Source organism: Cucurbita pepo, chromosome 10 (genome assembly GCF_057944985.1).
Source record: "Cucurbita pepo subsp. pepo isolate OVF chromosome 10, ASM5794498v1, whole genome shotgun sequence".
Taxonomy (NCBI): domain Eukaryota; kingdom Viridiplantae; phylum Streptophyta; class Magnoliopsida; order Cucurbitales; family Cucurbitaceae; genus Cucurbita; species Cucurbita pepo.
The window spans coordinates 17113844-17133747 of NC_141807.1; positions in this window are offsets into that span (position 1 = coordinate 17113844).

Below are 19904 nucleotides of genomic sequence, written 5' to 3' on the forward strand. Positions count from 1 at the left end.
AATAAACCCCACAAGTTTGAGTGAAATTTTGAGTGTCAAAATTTGGTTAACTCAAACATGCATGCTTGCCACATAATCCCAAACATTTGAGTGAAATTTTGAGTGTCAAAATTTGGTGATCTCAAATTTGCATGAACATGCAAACATGACTCTTTAAATAGAGTGATCATGGTACATGGAAGGTCTTCTTCTTATTGGTGAAAAACCTTGAGAAAAACCTCTCACAAACACTGGATTCCATCTAGTGGACCCAAGTTTAGTCACTCACTGGATTCCACAATCCCGTTCTAAAGCCGGAGGATAGTGGAGAAGACACTAGTGGTGGTTCGAAACCGGTTCGTGAGGAAAAAGGAGTTTGAACTACAAAAGGTTAGTATCTAAACTCATTAAGTTTTAATACTTATGAACATGCTAGTTATTTACTATAATTGATGTTCTAAAAGTGCCTAAGATTCAAATTGCTTCCGCATGTATTATATTAACACCATCAAGTATGTCATAAAAAAGGAAATATTGAATAGAAATAAAATATTAATAATAAATAGTTTCTTTTGAAGATGCGAGGTATCGATCCTCGTACCTCTCGTATGCTAAGCCATACCTCTCACATGCTAAGCGAAGCTACATCCCCACAATTCTTGCATCACAAAACCCTAAATTTTCCATCATCAATAATAGTGAAAATGAAGAATATCGCTACTCAACCTGTCATGAATAAGGAAAAATTGAAAAGAAATAATTTTCAATAATATATTTAATAATAGATAGTTTTATTTTGGAGATGCGTGGTATCTATCCCCGTACCTCTCGCATGCAAAGCAAGCGGTCTACCATTTAAGCTACATCCCCACAATTCTTATGTCACAAAATCCTAAATGTCTCGTCATCAATAATAGTGACATGAAAAACTATCCTTGCTCATTATGTCGTAAATAAGAAAAAATTGAAAAGAAATAATATATTTAGTGATCGATTCATTTGGAGATGCAAGGTATCAACCCCGTACTTTCCACATAAGAAGTGAGCGCTCTACTATCTGAACTACATCCCCACGATTTTTACATCAGAAAACCCTAAACCTCCCGTCATCAATAATTGTAAAAATGAAAAAATATCTACGCTCATTATTTCATAAATAAGGAAAGATGGAATAATATATTTAGTGATAATGAAAAAACATCTCCACTCATTATTTCATAAGTTTAGTGATCGATTCATTTGGAGATGCAAGGTATCGATCTCCGTACTTTCCACATCGGAAGCGAGCGCTCTACCATCTGAGCTACATCCCCACGATTCTTACATTAAAAAATCTTAAACCTCCCGTCATCAGTAATTGTGAAAATGAGAAATATATCTGCTCATTATTTCATAAATAAGGAAAGATGTAATATAAATAAAATATTAATAACATAGTTTACATATGTGTCACTTGTGTTATTTTCATGTGTTTATTTACTTGGTAAATGTCTTTCATACTACAATCTCTTGAAGGGGCATTTTGAGAATCGAACTTTCATACCACTAGACCAAATGCCCTTGTTATACCACTTGAAACATATGTATGAAGCCTTAGGCCTAGGTATTAAGGTCATATTTTGTCGTATTGCAGGAAACACGTGAAGTCCTCGGATGTAGAATTTGTCTCGGAGAATAAAGCCTTGGGATGGGATGTTAAGAAAGACTATGAGTGTTAAGAGCATGATGGTAAGTATAAAATGTCGAATATGAAGACTATGAGTGTTAAGAGCATGATGGTAAGTATAAAATGTCGAATATGAAGACTATGAGTGTTAAGAGCATGATGGTAAGTATAAAATGTCGAATATGAAGTTAGGTTGATTTCGCATATGAAATCCTTAGATAAGAAAAGATTTAGAGAATCATACCACTAAATGCCTTTTCTTAAACACCTAATATTTTTAGCTTCTACTAAAATATATTTTTCTCTTAGTAGTTGGAGGGCTATAAAACGAAAAGTTGAATTGTTATAATATACTAGGGTTATCAAATAAACCAACAAACCAACAAAAAAAACAAACTAATCAATTTTGGTTGGATTGATTCGGTTCAGTTCATCAGTTTGTTTGATTTAATTTTTCTATTTGGCCTTGTATGACAAGAAAATAAAGTTGTATTGAATGCACCTTAGTTTCATTTATGACAAACTCATATGAAACATAATTGCATTAATAGTACTCAGAGTTGGAGTCTATAAGCATTTCATGAACTTCAGTGCAATTCGTGCTTCATTAAAGATGAGATGAACTTTAGTTAGGTAAGGGGAACTTTAAATTACTTCATGTGGAGCTTCAATTACTATATGCTAGTTACAATCTTTAGGATTGACTAATTGGACATGAATTCATGGATTTAGGGAAATTTTTGTGTAATTATCAACTACAACTTATGTTTTCAAATTTTTAGGACATAATTTAGGTAGTTATTTTTATGAGTAGTAAACTTGTTTCTTTGCATCATATGGATTTAGTTGAACTATTATTATCGATAAGATGGAGAAAGAAATTGTCTTTGAATTGACTAATAGACCTAGGTTCATCGTTGTTGTCTTTTAACTTGTGATTTTGCAAAAAGCTTAACTAATATGAACTGTCATGTCACAAGAACTTTAAGTTGAATCAAGAATATACCCTACACATCATTCAAGATGGCAATAAAATGAAGTGAAATTGAACGCACTTTAGTTTCATGTTTGGCGTGTTCAAGATAAAACATAATTGTATTAATGATATTGAGCTTGGAGTCTAGGAATTTAATGATCTTAAGAGAAATTCCTGTTTTATGAGAGGATACCAACTTTATTTAAGGTACTAAGAGTTCAAGAATCTTGATTTGAATCCGGTTAAGGAACAGTAAGATTTGAAAGTTTTGAATTCTAGACAATTTGTACATAATTATTTCTTTTTATGACTAATTATAAATTAAGAGAAAAATATTTTTGTAAAGATAGATTTATCTTTAAAGCTTTCGTGACGAAACCATGTTTAGACTAGCAGTTTAAAGTCAGGAGATGCGGTCACAAGTGTGATTATTTTGGATGGATTCGTAATAGAACTTACCATTGAGATGAGGGAGCCTTCAAAGGTTGTGCACTCACAAATGGGGTTGTTATGTAGCATTAGTCTATCTTTGTGTTTGAATTTTTTTTGTACTTTTTTGTTTTTTTTTTTTTTTGTAATTGTATCCCAAACACTTTTTTTTTTTTTTTTTTTTTGAGATAAATTTGAACAACACCTTCTTATAATTTTATTCTATTTTATATTTAATGTTGTGTTGTTTTCTCAATCTCATTTTAATTTTACAACATTTACTTATTTTATATTAATTTACTTTTATTTTTATTTGTTTTCACTCTCAATTTTAGTTTCTATTTGAGTTTTGAACCCTTGAAATTTGGGTTGTGACCGATTGCTATCAGAGCAGCCAGATTTTAAACTATATAGATTTTTTCTTAGGATAAAGAGTTGTATATCTCTATGACTCGGCTCGATGACACGTCTCTCCGCGACCAAGTATGCAGTCTAACCCTATTTTGTATTATAGGATATGTTGTAAAACTTGTATGAATTTATTGTATTTTTTGATTTTCGTGGTAGTTATAAAATGTCCTTGGACATTAAAGAGTGAACGTTAACTATATAAGACAATAGTGGATCAACGTTATAGTGTCTAGATATGGTGAGGAGGAAAAGAATGGTCATGAGATATCTGACTAGCCTTAGGAAAACAGAGAATTGTCGTTGCACAGTGCGAGACATCTAATCCATGAAATTTTGGTACTAGAAATGAAGAAACTGGAGATGGTCCCCAAACGTCTGTATGGACCATTTCCAATCGCACTTTCTTTGGTTCCTTGGCAGCGTCAACCAGATTAACCCTACGGCGTGACAATCCTTGAGCTTCCACTCCTCCGTGGTCATGGTATCCTTGAGATGTCTGAGATGTCTGAGATGTCTGAGATGTCTGAGATGTCTGAGATGTCCGAGATGACTGAGATATCCGAGATGTCTGAGATGTCTGAGATGTTCGAGATGTCTGTTATGTCTGAGATGTTCGATCCTTGGTTGCACAATTTGACTATTCAATCTAAAATTAGTGATCATTTCTTTCTAAAATTTCAATTAATTAGTGGAAATATCTTTACTGGTGATAGCTCAGTTTGGAGAGCGTCAGATTTAAGATTTGAAGGTCACGTGTTCGATCTCCACGTTCACCGCATCTGTTTCAATTTGCATAACCTGACTATTCAATAAAAAATTAGTCATTATTTCTTTTTAAAATCTCAATGAATTAGCAAAAATATCTTTACTGATAAATTTTCATTTCTAATGATTGTGGGGATAGCTCAGTTGGGAGAGCGTCAGACTGAAGATCTGAAGGTCACGTGTTCAATCCATGTTCACGTTGCATAATTTGATTATTCTTTTCAAAATTAGTGATTATTTATGTTTAAAATATAATGAATTAGTGGAAATACCCTTTTTTATCCAACTGGTATAGGTTGACTAAGTTGCATAACTTGACTATCAAATCTAAAACGTGTGATTATTCATTTTTTATGTTATTTGGGATGGCTTACTTGGGATTATAACACCTTATAGTTTAGTGGATTATTATTTCTTTTTAAAATATAATGAATTAGTGGAAATAGCTTTAGTGGAAATAGCTTTACTTATGAATTTTATTTTTAACGTTAGCAGGGATAGCTCAGTTGGGAGAGTGTCAAACTAAAGATTTGAAGGTGACGTGTTTGTTTAATCTCCACGTTCACCGCACCTGTTTTCATTTGCATAAGCTGACTATTCAATAAAAATTTAGTTATTATTTATTTTTAAAATTTCAATAAATAATGAATTAGCAGAAATACCTTTACTTATGATTTTTTTTTTTTCAAATATTAGCGAAGATAACTCTGTTTCACCGCACCTGATTCACGTCACATAACTTGACTCCTAACTATTCAATTTAAAATTAGTGATTATTTCTTTTTAAAATATCAATGAATTAGCTAAATACCTTACTAATGAGTTTTCATTTTTAATGTTAGTGGGGATAGCTTAGTTGGGAGAGCGTCACTGTAGATCTCAAGGTCACGTGTTTGATCCACATTCACCGCACCTGATTCAAGTTGACTAAGTTGCATAACCTAGCTATTCAATCTAAAATTAGTGATTATTTCTTTTTAAAATCTCAATGAAGTAGTGAAAATATCTTTACCGATGAATTTTTATTTTTAATGTTAGTGGGGATAGCTTAGTTTGGAGAGCGTCACTAAAGATCTGAAAGTCACGTGTTTGATCCACGTTCATCCCACCAAATTCAAGTTGACTAACTTGCATAACCTAGATATTCAATCTAAAATGTGTGATTATTTCTTTTTAAAATTACTTGACTATTTAATCTAAATTTAGTGATTATTATTTCTTTATAAAATTTCAGATTTTTCATTTTCAATGTATAGGGGATAGCTTAGTTGGGAGACTGTAATATTGAAGATTTGAAGGTCACGTGTTCGTTCCACCTTCACCACACGACTGTCTTATCTAAATTTAGATATGAATTTTCATTTCAATGTTGCTAAGTTAAGTCCTTTTGATGTAGGTGATGATTTTTCTGATTTGAGACGAATCCTGAAGAGGTGAATGATGATAAGAACCACAGTGTACATTCTACTTTCAATGTTGCTGAGTTGAGGTGAATGATGATAAGAACCACAGTGTACATTCTACTTTCAATGTTGCTGAGTTGAGGTGAATGATGATAAGAACCACAGTGTACATTCTACTTTCAATGTTGCTGAGTTGAGTCCTTTTGATGTAGATGATGATTTTTCTGATTCGAGGACGAATCCTTTTGAAGAGGGGGATGATGATAAGAATCACGGTGTTCGAAGAGGTGAATGATGATAAAAACCACAATGTACATTCTACTTTCAATGTTGCTGAGTTGAGTCCTTTTGATGTAGGTGATGATTTAGATGATGATTTTTCTGATTCGAGGACGAATCCTTTTGAAGAGGGGGATGATGATAAGAATCACGGTGTTCGAAGAGGTGAATGATGATAAGAACCACAATGTACATTCTACTTTCAATGTTGCTGAGTTGAGTCCTTTTGATGTAGGTGATGATTTTTCTGATTCGAGGACGAATCCTTTTGAAGAGAGGGATGATGATAAGAATCACGGTGTTCCAAGTGGACCTATTACACAACTCAAGGCCAAGAAGATTCAACAAGCATTCATACTTCATCTACAAAATTTGATAGGCTAGGTTCAACCATCATTTCAGGTGTTACAAGCTGATTCGTTTGAGTCAAGACCATTTGGAGATTCAAAAGTAAATATTTGCACGGTTGAAGTAGTGGATGAAAAGTAAATATTTGCACGGTTGAAGTAGTGGATGAAGTTGCAAGCATCATTTAAGGAGTGGTTAGAAAACTTTATTTATTATTTTAATTTGGTAAAGTTTGTAATACTCAAATTGACTTCGTCTTCTATGGAGATTTAAAGAGATCGATATTAAATCACGGCCACTAACTTTTTTTGTTGGGAGACTATAAATACCCACAAATTATTATGTAAAAGCATATTTGTTATCAATGAAATTGATCTCTCAAGTTGAGACGACTCCCCTTATAGAAATATGAGCATATCTTTGTCATTTCTAAGTTTCATGCAATTCTTGTGTTAGATTGCATGGGAGTCATTCAATGCCTTGATCAAGTTCGATTGTGAAGTGTCTCAATTTAGAAAAAGGTTCCAAATCTTGTTTCTCAATCTTGGATCTCATCATCTAACTCTAGCTTTATCTCTTGTTGATCCAAATTTTGTATAAGAAGGTGTTAATTTCTTTAATACAAGGGTTCTTGCTTCTACAAAAGCTTGGCTCGTTGGGCTGAAGATTACGGTTGGTCTATCATCCTTCAACGGGATCTTCTATCCCCATGACTTGCTCTGATGCGGTCGTTCTTCTAACGCCGATGACACGTCTAGTTTTCAAGATTGGTAATGTGAGTTTGTAACCCATCCATTGAGGTTCTTGGAATGATTCTATAGCTTATCATTTCCATGTTGGGAGTTGGATCATGGGTCTTCAGTGACGGAATCCTTGATTTACCGCCCTTCGAGTTGAAGTTTCATAAGGCTAATTTTTTTTCAATTTTTTTTAATTTTATTGATTTTTTTAGTGATTTTTTTTTATTTTATTTCAATTTTGTCAAACTCACTCAGGTGCTCATCTCAATCATTTCAGCCTTGTTAGCATTCAATAAGAGAGACCTTGGAAATAACCTGTAACTATTCAACTGGATTATCACATTAACAATTTGAATCAAATAAAGTGACATTAACCATTTGAATCACCTCAACTCCACTTGTTGAACTTGACCAAATGTCTATAACATAACACAAACAAAGGTACAAAGTAACACAAACAAAGGTACATAGTAACACAAACAAAAGTACATAGTAACACAAACAAAGGTACAAAGTAACACTAACAAAGGTACAACGTAACACTAACAAAGGTACAAAGTTCATAAAAGTCTTTTTAATCTAAAATACCATTGAACTTGACCATTATAGTGCCCCTCAAAGGTAGGTAAAGTTTAAATTCGGGTCTCCTTGTCAAACTCACTCGGGTGCTCATCTCAACCATGATGGCGTTCAACAAGAGAGACCTCGAAAATAGCCGGATTATCACATTAACCATTTGAATCACCTCAACCCCACTCATTGAAATTGAAACAAATATCTATAACATAACACTAACATAGGTACGATGTTCATAAAAGTCTTTTTAATCTAAGATACTATTGAACTTGATCATTAAAGTTCCCCTCAAAATGAGGTAAAGTTTAAATATAATTGGTGACAAAAGATGAAACTATAAAATAAAAAGAAATAAGAAAATAATATTCCATTTCAGAGAATCAAACGAGAATCTCCTAGGTGAAAGCCAAATATCCAAACTGTTGGACAACAATGATTTGGTGTAGTTGTCCTAAAGTCTTTAGTCTAATCGCTGAAGAGTTTTACTATGATGTTTTGGGTAATGTCTAACTCTTCGACACGTCCTTTCATGTGTGTGATAGAGTTCTCAGAGTTACCGTGATGATCGTGTGGCTCTTTCTTCAAAAGGGTCAACATCAAACGTCAGGTCTTTAATTGGCAACCCATCCAGAGGAGCGTCGATTGCATCGATTCCATCAACAGTCTTCCCATGAGTTTATGGTGCATGACCCATTTTTTATACCATTCACCTTCGAGCGCCACCATAGTTTTGCATCGTCCATATGATGTATTGCGACCAACGTAACTCTTAGGTCCTATGAGCAAGTTCCAGTAACCTTCAAGTATTGTTCTACGTCAAAAATAAAGCTTTTTAATTCCTTAGCATCCCAGTTTCCATTTAAGGGGTTGTGTTCTTGGATTTTAAGTTTGTTAAGCCCACATGAACTTGACTTGAGGTGTGGTTCTCTCACTCGGGTGCTCATCTCAACCATGATGTCGTTCAACAAAAGAGACCTCGAAAATGACTAGATTATCGCATTAACCATTTGAATCACCTGCTCATCTCAACCATGATGTCATTCAACAAGAGAGACCTCGAAAACGACTGGATTATCGCATTAACCGTTTGAAATTGAACAAAATATCCATAACATAACTCTAACAAAGGTACAAAGTTCATAAAAGTCTTTTTAATCTAAGATAGAAACTGTAAAATAAAATAAAATAAGAAAATAATATTCCATTGCCGGGAATCAAACCCAAGTCTCCTAGGTGAAAGCCAGATATCCTAACCGCTGGACGCCAATGGATTTTTAGTGTTTATGTCCTGAAGTCTTTTGTCAGATCGCTGAAGAGTTTTAGCATGATCTTTTGCTTAATGTCTAACTCTTCTACACGTCCTCCACTGTGTGTGTTAGAGTTCTCACGGCTACTGCGAAGTTTCGAGCTGTTCGATTGTGTAGCTCTTTCTTCAAAAGAGTAAATATCAAATGTTAGGTCTTTGATTGGCAACCGATCCAGGGGAGCGTCGATTGCATCGATTCCATCAACGATCTTCCCATGAGTTTATGGTGACTGACCCATTTTTTATACCATTCACCTTCGAGCACTACCATAGTTTTGCATCGTCCATGAGATGCATTGCGGCTAACGTAACTCTCAGGTCGTATGAGAAAGTTCCTGTAGCCCTCAACTCTCAGGTCGTATGATAGAGTTCTTAGAGCTACCGCGACATTTCGAGGTGTTCGATCGTGTGGCTTTTTCTTCAAAAGAGTCAACATTAAACGTCAGGTCTTTAATTGGCAACCCATCAAGGGGAGCGTTGATTGCATCGATTCCATCAACGGTCTTCCCATGAGTTTATGGTGCATGACCCATTTTTTATATCATCCACCTTCGAGCGCCACCGTCCATGAGATGCATTGTGGCCAACGTAACTCTTAGATCCTATGAGCAAGTTCCTGTAACCTTCAAGTATTGTTCTACGTCAAAAATAAAGTTTTTTAATTCCTTAGCATCCCGGTTCCCATTTAAGGGTTTGTGTTTTTGGATTTTCAGTTTGTTAAGCCCAACATAAGCTTGGCTTGTGATGTGGTTCTCTACGACCCTCCTTCTCAAACTCACTCTGTTGCTCATCTCAGTCATCTCAGCCATGATGGCGTTCAACAAAAGAGACCTTGAAAATGACCGGATTATCACATTAACCATTTGAATGACCTCAACCTCACTTGTTGAAATTGAATCAAATATCTATGACATAACACTATTAAAGGTTCAAAGTTCATAAAAGTCTTTTTAATCTAGGATACTATTGAACTTGACCATTATAGTGCCTCTCAAACCAAGTTCATTAAAGTCTTTTGAATTTAAGATACTATTGAACTCATCCATTATAGTGCTTCTCAAATCTAGGTAAAGTTTAAATATAATTGGTGACAAAAGATGAAACTATAAAATAAAAGAAATAAGAAAATAAAATTTTATTGTCGAGAATCAAACTAGGGTCTCCTCGATGAAAGCCAGATCTTCTGAGTAATGTCTAACTCTTCGACACGTTTTTTTATGTGTGTGATAGAGTTCTCAGAGTTACCGCCACGTTTCTTGTTGTTCTATCCTGTGGCTCTTTCTTCAAAAGAGTCAACATCAAACATTAGGTCTTTGATTGGAAACCCATCCAGGGGAGCGCCGATTGCTTCAATTCCATCAATGGTCTTCCCACGATTTTTTGGTTCATGACCAGTTTTTTATACAATTCACCTTCAAGCGCCACCATAGTTTTGCATCGTCCATGAGATGCATCGTGGGCCAATGTAACTCTCAGGTCCTCTGAACAAGTTCCTATAGTCTTGAAGTATAATATCAAAACATATTAACGTATTTGATATTTTAAATATTAAAATAATTGATGTGTATCATAAACATTAAATAAAAATATATATTTGAAATTTGAATGAGATTCATATTAATTAAACATATATTATGATAATCTACGACATTTTAATATTTTTAAATAAGATATTATATCTTAATGTATTAGGTATTCAAATATATAATTTGACAAAAATTATCACAAGTAGACGGTAAATAGAACTCTAGGGTTAAGTAAAAAAGCATCAAACACTAAATACTGTGACCTTTTAGGTGATATTTTGCAGAGGAAGCTGATAAAGTCTCGAGAGAGCATGTGGTCATTTCTGACATTTTAGGTTAACAACATGGTGAAAAGAAACCATAAATTCTGATACTGGTAATTAACTACAAACCTTTGAATAAGGTTTTAGAATAAATAAGATATCCAATCCAAAACAAAAATGATTTGATAAAAAGAATTTAGAGTCGAATGTTTTTATAAAATTCGACATGAAATTGGGATTTTGGAAAATTCTAATTTTCTAAAAGGACAAATATAAAATAGCATTTATGTCGAATTTAGAAAATATGAGAGGAACGTCATGCCATTTAGGCTAAAAAACGCTCCATCCGAATTTCAGAAGATTATGAATGATATTTTCAATCCTTTCAAAAAATTTCGATAGTTTATATTGATGATGTGTTGATATTTTCTAAAACCATTAAGGTCAACACTTTAAATGTCTACATACATTCATTGATGTAATCAAAAGAAAACAGCTAGTTGTGTCCATACCCAAAATCAAATAATATCAAACTTAGATCCGTTTTCTTGGATTTTAAATTTATTTGAGCCTTATTAAAATCCATCCAATGGTCTGTATCTTAGAAAAGCCAACTTCAAAAAAATTTTAGGTTCTCTCAATTACGTGTCTTATATCCTTCAAGATATCAGGCACATTTACAAATGTGTTGATGAGTGTCTTCAAAATAATACAAGGTCTTGATTTATAAAGAATATCTCTACAACCCAAAAAAATCAAATCATTAGTCAAATAAACTCTCTGCTTAAGTCTTATTGACCCAAGGGCAGATCTCATAATGAAACTGACGCATCAAATATGGGATATGGAGGTATCTAAAATTGTCAAAGAGGACAGAGAATCAATTATCATATTTCATTCAAAAGCCTCTAATAATACCCTACAAATTACAAAATAAAAATAAAAATAAAAATAAAAAAGTACTATTTCCATTGTACTGGTACAAAAATTTTAATGAAAATTTAATTAACAAAACTATTAAAATCTATTCGAGAGTCAAATTTAGTTTTAGAAAAAAAATAAGAATAATCTTGTTTCAAACAAAAAAAAAAAAAAAAAAATTGCTAGATAGAAGTAAGTTTTGTTGTGGTTTGATTTTAAAATTCTACCTATAAAAGAAGTTGAAAACACCTGGGGAGATTACTTATGGGAGAGTTTTTCACAAAGTCTCTCTTCTCTTCTCTGTCTTCTCAAACTGATACTAATCCAACCAATCATTTGCATGGACTCAAAAGTTCAATTACCTATAAAAGAAGTTGAAAACACCTTGTGAAAGTCTGTAAGGATACTACGACCTCTAGCTTTGTTGGCGCTTATCAAAATCGCTGCTAGAATAAAGTTTAATAAGTGGTTCTATGGTGTAGTGGTTAGCACTTTCAACTTTGAATCTAACGACCTGTGTTTAATTTCCGATAGTCAATCCACCAATTTATACAAAATTGGTTCATAGTCGATTCGGTAGGGTCACTTTTGGACCGATAATCTGTAGAAGGGGTCATTAAGGTTGAGATCATACAAAATGGGTCCATAGCTCAATGTTAGAGCATTTGATTGCAGATCAAGAGGTCACCAATTCGAACCTAGTTGGGTCCTTCTATCTTGGATAGAAATTTGATAAACTTTTTGGTCCGACACTATGTCCAAGGGGTCACTAAGGTTAAAATCCTACAAAATGGATCCATGGCTTAGTGGTAGAGAATTTGACCGGTCACCCGTTTGAACTTGGTTGGGCCTTTTTATTTTGGACAGACACTTTTTACACTTTGGACTGACACTCTGTAGAAGGGGTCACTAAGGTTGAAATCATGCAAAATGGGTCCATAGCTCAGTGGTAGAGCATTTGACTACAGATCAAGAGGTCATCAGTTCTAATTTTGTTTGGGCTCTTTTATTTTGGACAGACACTTTGTTCGATTTACTCCCGACCACCCACCGAGTGTCTAAAGGAAAAGAAATAAGATAATTACCGATTCCAAACCTTATTCCAAAGTCCTCCACCACATAGAACCATGTACTTAGAACCCTAATAATTACCGATTCCAAACCTTATTCCAAAGTCCTCCACCCCATAGAACCATGTACTTAGAACCCTAATAATTACCGATTCCAAACCTTATTCCAAAGTCCTCCTAAATCTATAAAATGTCTCCTATCTTTAATCATTTTCTCTTTTCTTAAATATCAAAATCTTAAATATCAAGGAAGAGCTCTCTAGAATATTCTTCGTTGCGAATAATTTCACATAATTTAACATTTTAAAAATCGGTAAATTAAAAAAATCCTACATTGATATATTCATAATTTCATGTAGTCTTCCTAAGTTTTCCGGCGACATTATTTGTTGTCGAGCTTGATAATGTGAGTTTGTAACCCATCCGTTAGGGTTCTTGGAATGATTCTCTAGATTATCCCTTCCATGTTGGGAGTTAGGCCATGGGTCTTGGGGGAAGGAACCGTTGGTTTACGGCCCCTAAAAGTTAAGTTGAGGCTAGTTTCACATAGTATCATTGTCTTTGAGATAACAATTCTTTTCATTTTATCTAATTTTTTTAAATATGGGTTCATTTCCAAATGCATGCTAACACCTTATTGTTGAATAAATGACATGAAACTAGTTTCACATAGTAACATTGCCTTTTGCTCATATTGGTGGAAGGATAATAGGTCGATTATACCTATAGGGTAGTTTTAAGCGTGACAACAAGACTAATTTTTTTTTTTTTTTTTAGTTAAAAATTAGAATTATAACAATCTGCCTAAAACCCTCAGACTAATTTTGCTTCATTTCTAAATGAAAAGTAGAATAATGAAAACATATAAATGGTAAACTCAAACAAAGTAGAATAATGAAAACATATAAATGGTAAACTCAAACATTTCAAAGAAAAAATAAGTTTTGATGGTACCAATGCTGATCAGAAAACAATCAACCAAATTTATTTCAAACAGAGAAAACTTCATGTCTCCATCTTGTAATGCCAATAAACCAAAGGGCCTAATATAGTAGAGAAATAAAAAAATGTTACCCTCATTTGTGTTGTGTTGTGCCATAATTGATCAATGGATGTTGACTTTGACCAATTCCTACTATTTATTTTTTCTATATTTTGAAACTATTTTAAGCACTTTTCTCTTGTACTCCTTATAATTTTACCTTTTGAAGGTCGTAAATATTTGTGCACTGGTGACTATTATGATTATCAAGTCAAGTGAGTTAAGTGAAAATAAATTTTGGAGATGAAATTAAAGTATTAATTTTGATGTCATCTTTATCTCAGTTTTGGGATATTGTTATTAGTGAGATTCAATCTAATGCCATTAGTAATTCACAACGATAATATTCAAAATACTTGACAAAAAAGAGTGGTCAACCTAAGATATTTGAAACAAATAAATATTTTGTCCTCTATGATATATCAAATCACTCATTTGAAATTCCTTAATAATAAACTGAAGTCTTACATCTTTTAGAGAGAAAAGTTCCTTAAATAGAAGTCTTATTAGATACTTCTAAGCATTTAGAGATTAGCTAGACACAAAGCTAAACATTCTAAAAAAAATTAGGGGTTAAACTTTCAAGTTAACGTAATTTCAGAAACTTATGATTTTTATATTATCAAGAGTTTAATTGAGCTAGGTCGATTCAATCTAGTGGACCCAAGAATTGAACCGAACCAAACCAACTACTTAGTAACATGATTTAGTGGAAGCATTTTCACGCAAAGTAGAAGCAATAATGGAGGGTTAGGAATAATATAGTTTTCACCCCTTGTTTCTCGAGTGAATATTGAAATAATATGGTTTTCCTGTTAAGTTTTGCACGGAAGAAAGAAAGACTGGGATGTAAAGTATTATTTCAATTTGTTTGTAATATACAACAATATATAAATTAACTATAAGAAATATATAAAATTACATGTTCTCCAAGAGCTTCAATCAACACTGGAGGGTTACTTTTGCAACCACTCTAAAGGTGCTCAAGATCACAACGAGTTAGATAAAACAGCTCTAGAACTTTGAATCCAATAACTTGAGTTTGACTTGTGATAGGATCTCTCTTCTTGTGGAATCTGCATAAAATAGGAAAACCATTCCAAAATCAATTTTTACCAGGGGTTCTATGGTGGAGTGGTTAGCACTTTGGACTTTGAATCCAACGACCTGGGTTCAACTCACGGTAGGACCTTTTTAAGAAATGACCTTGATGCGAAAACACAGAATAAGGAACAACAACACAAGATATTTTAAAACAAAAGGGTGTTACCTAGCATTCGATGCCAAAACACAAATTTTCTTGAGGCATAAGGTGTAACATTCTTGGGTTATTCCGAACTTGCTCTGCTATCATTTGAACCCATAATAACTAGCATGAGTTTTAGGTTCCGAACTTGCTCCAAAAACCTTGAAATCTTGAATTTATTCTCATGTCATATAAAATAGACCCTTACAGAAAATAGTTGGTAATTTGGAGCATGTCTAAACCTTGAGCTAGGATATGACTTCTTGTTTCATTTGGAGCATGTCTAAACCTTGAGCTAGGATATGACTTCTTCTTTCGTTTTCTGGAACTAAACCTTAGAGGTTGTCATGTCATGCATCGTATTTTAACCATGAAAACTCTTGCGAAGTAACTCTTAATTTTCTCCCCATGAGTGCATAGGTGGCGTTGTCATAATCGTGGCATCCTGCTAGCAAATCGTGGTGCAGGGCATCTCATTTAGGTGAGGGAGATAATAAGTTCATCATGGAATCCTGCTCATGGTGCATATACCATAGCATCCTACCATAAGAGAAATAGGGGCCTCGTGGTACACTTCGTGAAGTGAGATAATGGTTACTTTAGGCATGGATCCTAGCAACTTGTTAAGCATGATGTTTGCATTAACCTAGGTGTTTTCTTGGATTCTTGGTGATCCTAGGTTTATGCATAACGTCTTGGATCAAGCTTGGAACTTATAAGTTCTTAGGAATAGCCCAGCATGTTATTGTGCACGTAGTATCTATTAGAGACCAAGGGTACATCTGGGGAATCTATTATTTCAGGGATACCACTTTAGTTATCCTAGGAGGTAAAGTCATATGAATCGTGATGAGCATTTTCTCCCATATCTTGGTTTCGCTAACTAAAGTTTTCCAATAACTCCCAAACTTCATTACCTTATATAACCTCTCGGGATAAGGATTCATACAACATTTCATAAAATAAGATCTACTGAGAAAACTCGAGAAAATGTCAAATTTTGAGTTGACTTGGACAGTTTAGTTGAACTGGCCGTATCATCGTTTTCTTCCTCTGAACAGGAAGAAGATGCGAATTTTCGCATCGCCGCCATCTGAAACTCGGCCTGTACAGCCACATTTACAGCGTTTCTCTCCTCGATTTCTTCGTGAAATTTAAAGATGGATGTTACAAGAAAGGGCTAGGGATTTATTTGATAACTTCTCGTGGATCGTAACCTAAGATATTCGTTACCAAAGTTCATCCAAAATCTGATTTATCGCTGGAGATAAAACAAAAGATTTCTTATTGGGTAGCCGATTCTAGGGGTTTCAAGGCCCTATTTCTTCATTGAACCCCTTCCATATCCTATCTTCAGGCTAAAGGAATTGGTTTGGAGGAACGTCTTTGAGTGTAGGACCTTAATTTCCAAAAATCATTATCGGTATGCAATTCGCTCGAAATGCAAGATTTTCGATCTCATGGGTAGCTTGTTCTACGATGTCTCAGCTCTCGATTTCTTCATCAAGTTTACTCAACATCTTCCTCTAAAGCTAGAGGAATCCTTAATTTGAAGGAAAAGAGATCGTAGATAGGAATTTTGACTCTTATCCCCAATTTAATTTCGAAACCTATTTTCTTCAATTTGGCACGCTCTCGAGGTTATTTTTCTTCGTGGTTTTCTATGGAAGCATTCCTTGGAGGTTCAAAAACTGATTGGAATCATTCTTGCTCGACAAGTCATCATGTATCCTCGAATTGGATTTCCAAGTTTTTCTTGAAGTTCTTCAATGGCGGATTGAATTGGGGGAATGGTTTCTGGGCACTTTCAGCACTCTATTCCTTCATAGAACTTTTGGGTAATCTTGTTGAGAAACTGTAGGAATAAGAGGCTGCAAATTAAGAAGCCTTCCAGGATTACTCAAAAGTGAACTTTTAAGACAAATGAAGCTATATTTGAGCAAGAAAAATCATGTTAGGTGTGGCTGGGATACCACGGAGACACTAATGCAAGCAATCACTACCACCTAAAGTTTCTTTGATATTGTAGTTGGATCTATGAGACTTCATCCCTCGGATGTGAAAGAGTAGTTATATCCAACATTCTTACTTGTGTGTCTCGTACAGTACTCTCAACAAATGGATCGCTTGATCTATTCTACTCTACTTTACTTCCTCTTGATAATGGTGTGGTATTGACACAACTCATATTGCTGATAATCATCACTTACATCCAAAACCAGAGTATAGCGGTCGACTATCATCAAGGACCCATTCACCATTTCCATTCCTACTGACGGAAAAGTTTTATTACATTCATTTCTTCCTCCTTTCTAACTTCTTCATTCTCACATTAAACTATTTTTATTTAAAAAAAAATTAAACGTTAAAAGGGAGAAAGAAGGAAGAATAAAAAAGAAAACCCTTAATTTTGAAAGCTTATCAAATACTCTTTGACCGATGTAAAGAAAGCTTGAGAATAATTTATTCTCACGTCCCTCTTTGACACTTGTTGGATATATATCCGTCCTTCACATGTCGTATCATAATCATATCATATCGTAAAAACTTTGTGGTTATATCCTTCCCTAATTTATCATAGCCTTAACGTCCTTAGACATATCATAGTTGTGTCGTTACCTGAATGTACCTTAGTCATAACGTTACAGGAACGTATCCTAACGCTATCGTTCTATCAATCTATCATAATCCTATCCCTTTCTACCCATAACCTAATCGTATTGTTTTATGAATCCATCGTGACCATATCGTTTTTATCAATCTATCATACCCATAGCACTTCGATACGTAACCAAACCATAACGTTTCATGAACATGTCTTACTTCTATCGTTACATTACGTTTAGTGCATCCTTCTCGTATCCTATCTCAAATATACCATTGAACACATGGTACCGTAAGTATTATCATACAATTCACATATTATAACATATCATAATCATATCGATTCACAAATATTTCACACATATCAATATATATGAAACTTGCAGAACCACGGGCATAGTCAACATCAAATATAACCATACGGATGGTAAGGCCACCTACCTGATTAGCTTAGGCTGGTGTCCCTAATTTATCCTAAAGAAAGTTCGATTTGTCCTTTGTATTAAAGTCAACCTATATGAACATGACATCAATTTCAATCATTTCTCTAAATTTTATGATGCTCTAGTGTTATATTTCATGGGAATATTGCATGAGTAAAGTCTTGAAATGTCTATATGTTAAAACTGTTTAACACCTTCCAAATCTTGATTTTTGGCTGTTTGTTTTTTTACTTGTGTTTCTAATCTTACCTTGGTGTGTTTGTTACATTTTTTTTTAATTATGTTACCAATTCGCAAATTTAATCAAATCTTTTTTTTTTTTTTTTTTTTTTTTTTTTTTGTCATTGATGGACATATCTTTCTAAAACATACTAAATAAAACTAAATAATTAGTTAGAAGAGGATATGAGATATAACTTAAGGTTAAATCTCTTTCCATAGGAGAATAACTCATTCTCATGTCCATCTTTGCTACCATGTACTAAATTAAGGATTTTATTTCTCTTGTGTCAAGACCATACTTAAAGCACAAAATTGAAGTTGTAGTTAGTCAATTATAATATTTGAGATGATAATTTTCAAACTACTTTAAATGGGTGTAAAGAAAGCATGAGAATAACTTAGTGTCACTAATCTGACACGTGTTGGGCATGTACTGATACATTACAAATTTATAATCCATCGTATCAGACACTCGACTTTGAATATATTTTAAGAGTGAAACGTACATTAAGCTTTTTTTTAAGTATACAAATATATAAACTTATTTATATGAATTTATTTCTAATATAAAATTGATAAATTTTTTGAAATAATTCTTTTTAATTAATGTATCATTGTCACATCGGTGTCTAGTTTTTTAAGAATGACATGTTACTGTTACGAACAAAAAAAAAAGAAAACTGTAAAGATCAAAAGGATTGGGAGAAATCTCTCATCCAATTGAAAAATGACTAAATCAAATCTAATTCAAATAACTACATCAAATCTAATCCAAATAACTCAATCAAATCTAATCCTAATAGTTACCCTATCTATTTGGTATCATATTTATGTCTCGTATCTATATCTCATTTTTATTTTTGTGACTTTGAAATATTTTGCTTTTATAAATAGATATCTTCACGAAAATAAGTTTAATTTATGTTTAGATGGAGAATAAAAATTAACACTTAAAGGACGTTGATACTTGGGACTTTGATTCCTCTTAGTGTGAAACTTGCATCTTGCAATTACTTGGGTAGAGAGTGTGTTTCACTTAAAATTCACTCAAGAGAAAATAATCAAATAAGGAACCATATTTGAGAGTGGATAACTTTTTTTTTTTTAATTTTTGAGAAATAAGAAAGAATAAAAATTAAAACATGGCATGAATCACATCTTCTTGAATCTTTGTTTTGTTCTTACAAAAAAAAAAAAAAAAAAAAAATCTTATATATTTTTAGATATAATTTAAGATGACCTATTTAATAAAACTCCATCCAAACTTCTTCTCATAAATTTAATTATTATTTGTATACAATTGTTAATATGTAAGAAAATAGACGTACAGAATGTTTATTCTATTGGTAATACACTAGTCTCGGTTGTTTGACTAAAGAAATGCAACCATTGTCCAAACTAAAGAATTTGATTGAAAGCTATCTCCTAATATAGGCTTTGACCCCAAATGCAACCATTGTCCAAACTAAAGAATTGTCCAAACTAAAGAATTTGATTCCAAGCTATCCCCTAATATAGGCTTTGACCCCAAATTTTATATTATTGTGATAGAAGCTATAAATGACAATAATATTCATTGGTCAGATATTGCAATTGTGAAGAAGTTCCGTCATATGCATCGGACTACCCCCATCCTATAAGCTCTTATCTTTTAAGGAATTCATCAAATTCCCTCTCCACAAGTAGCAG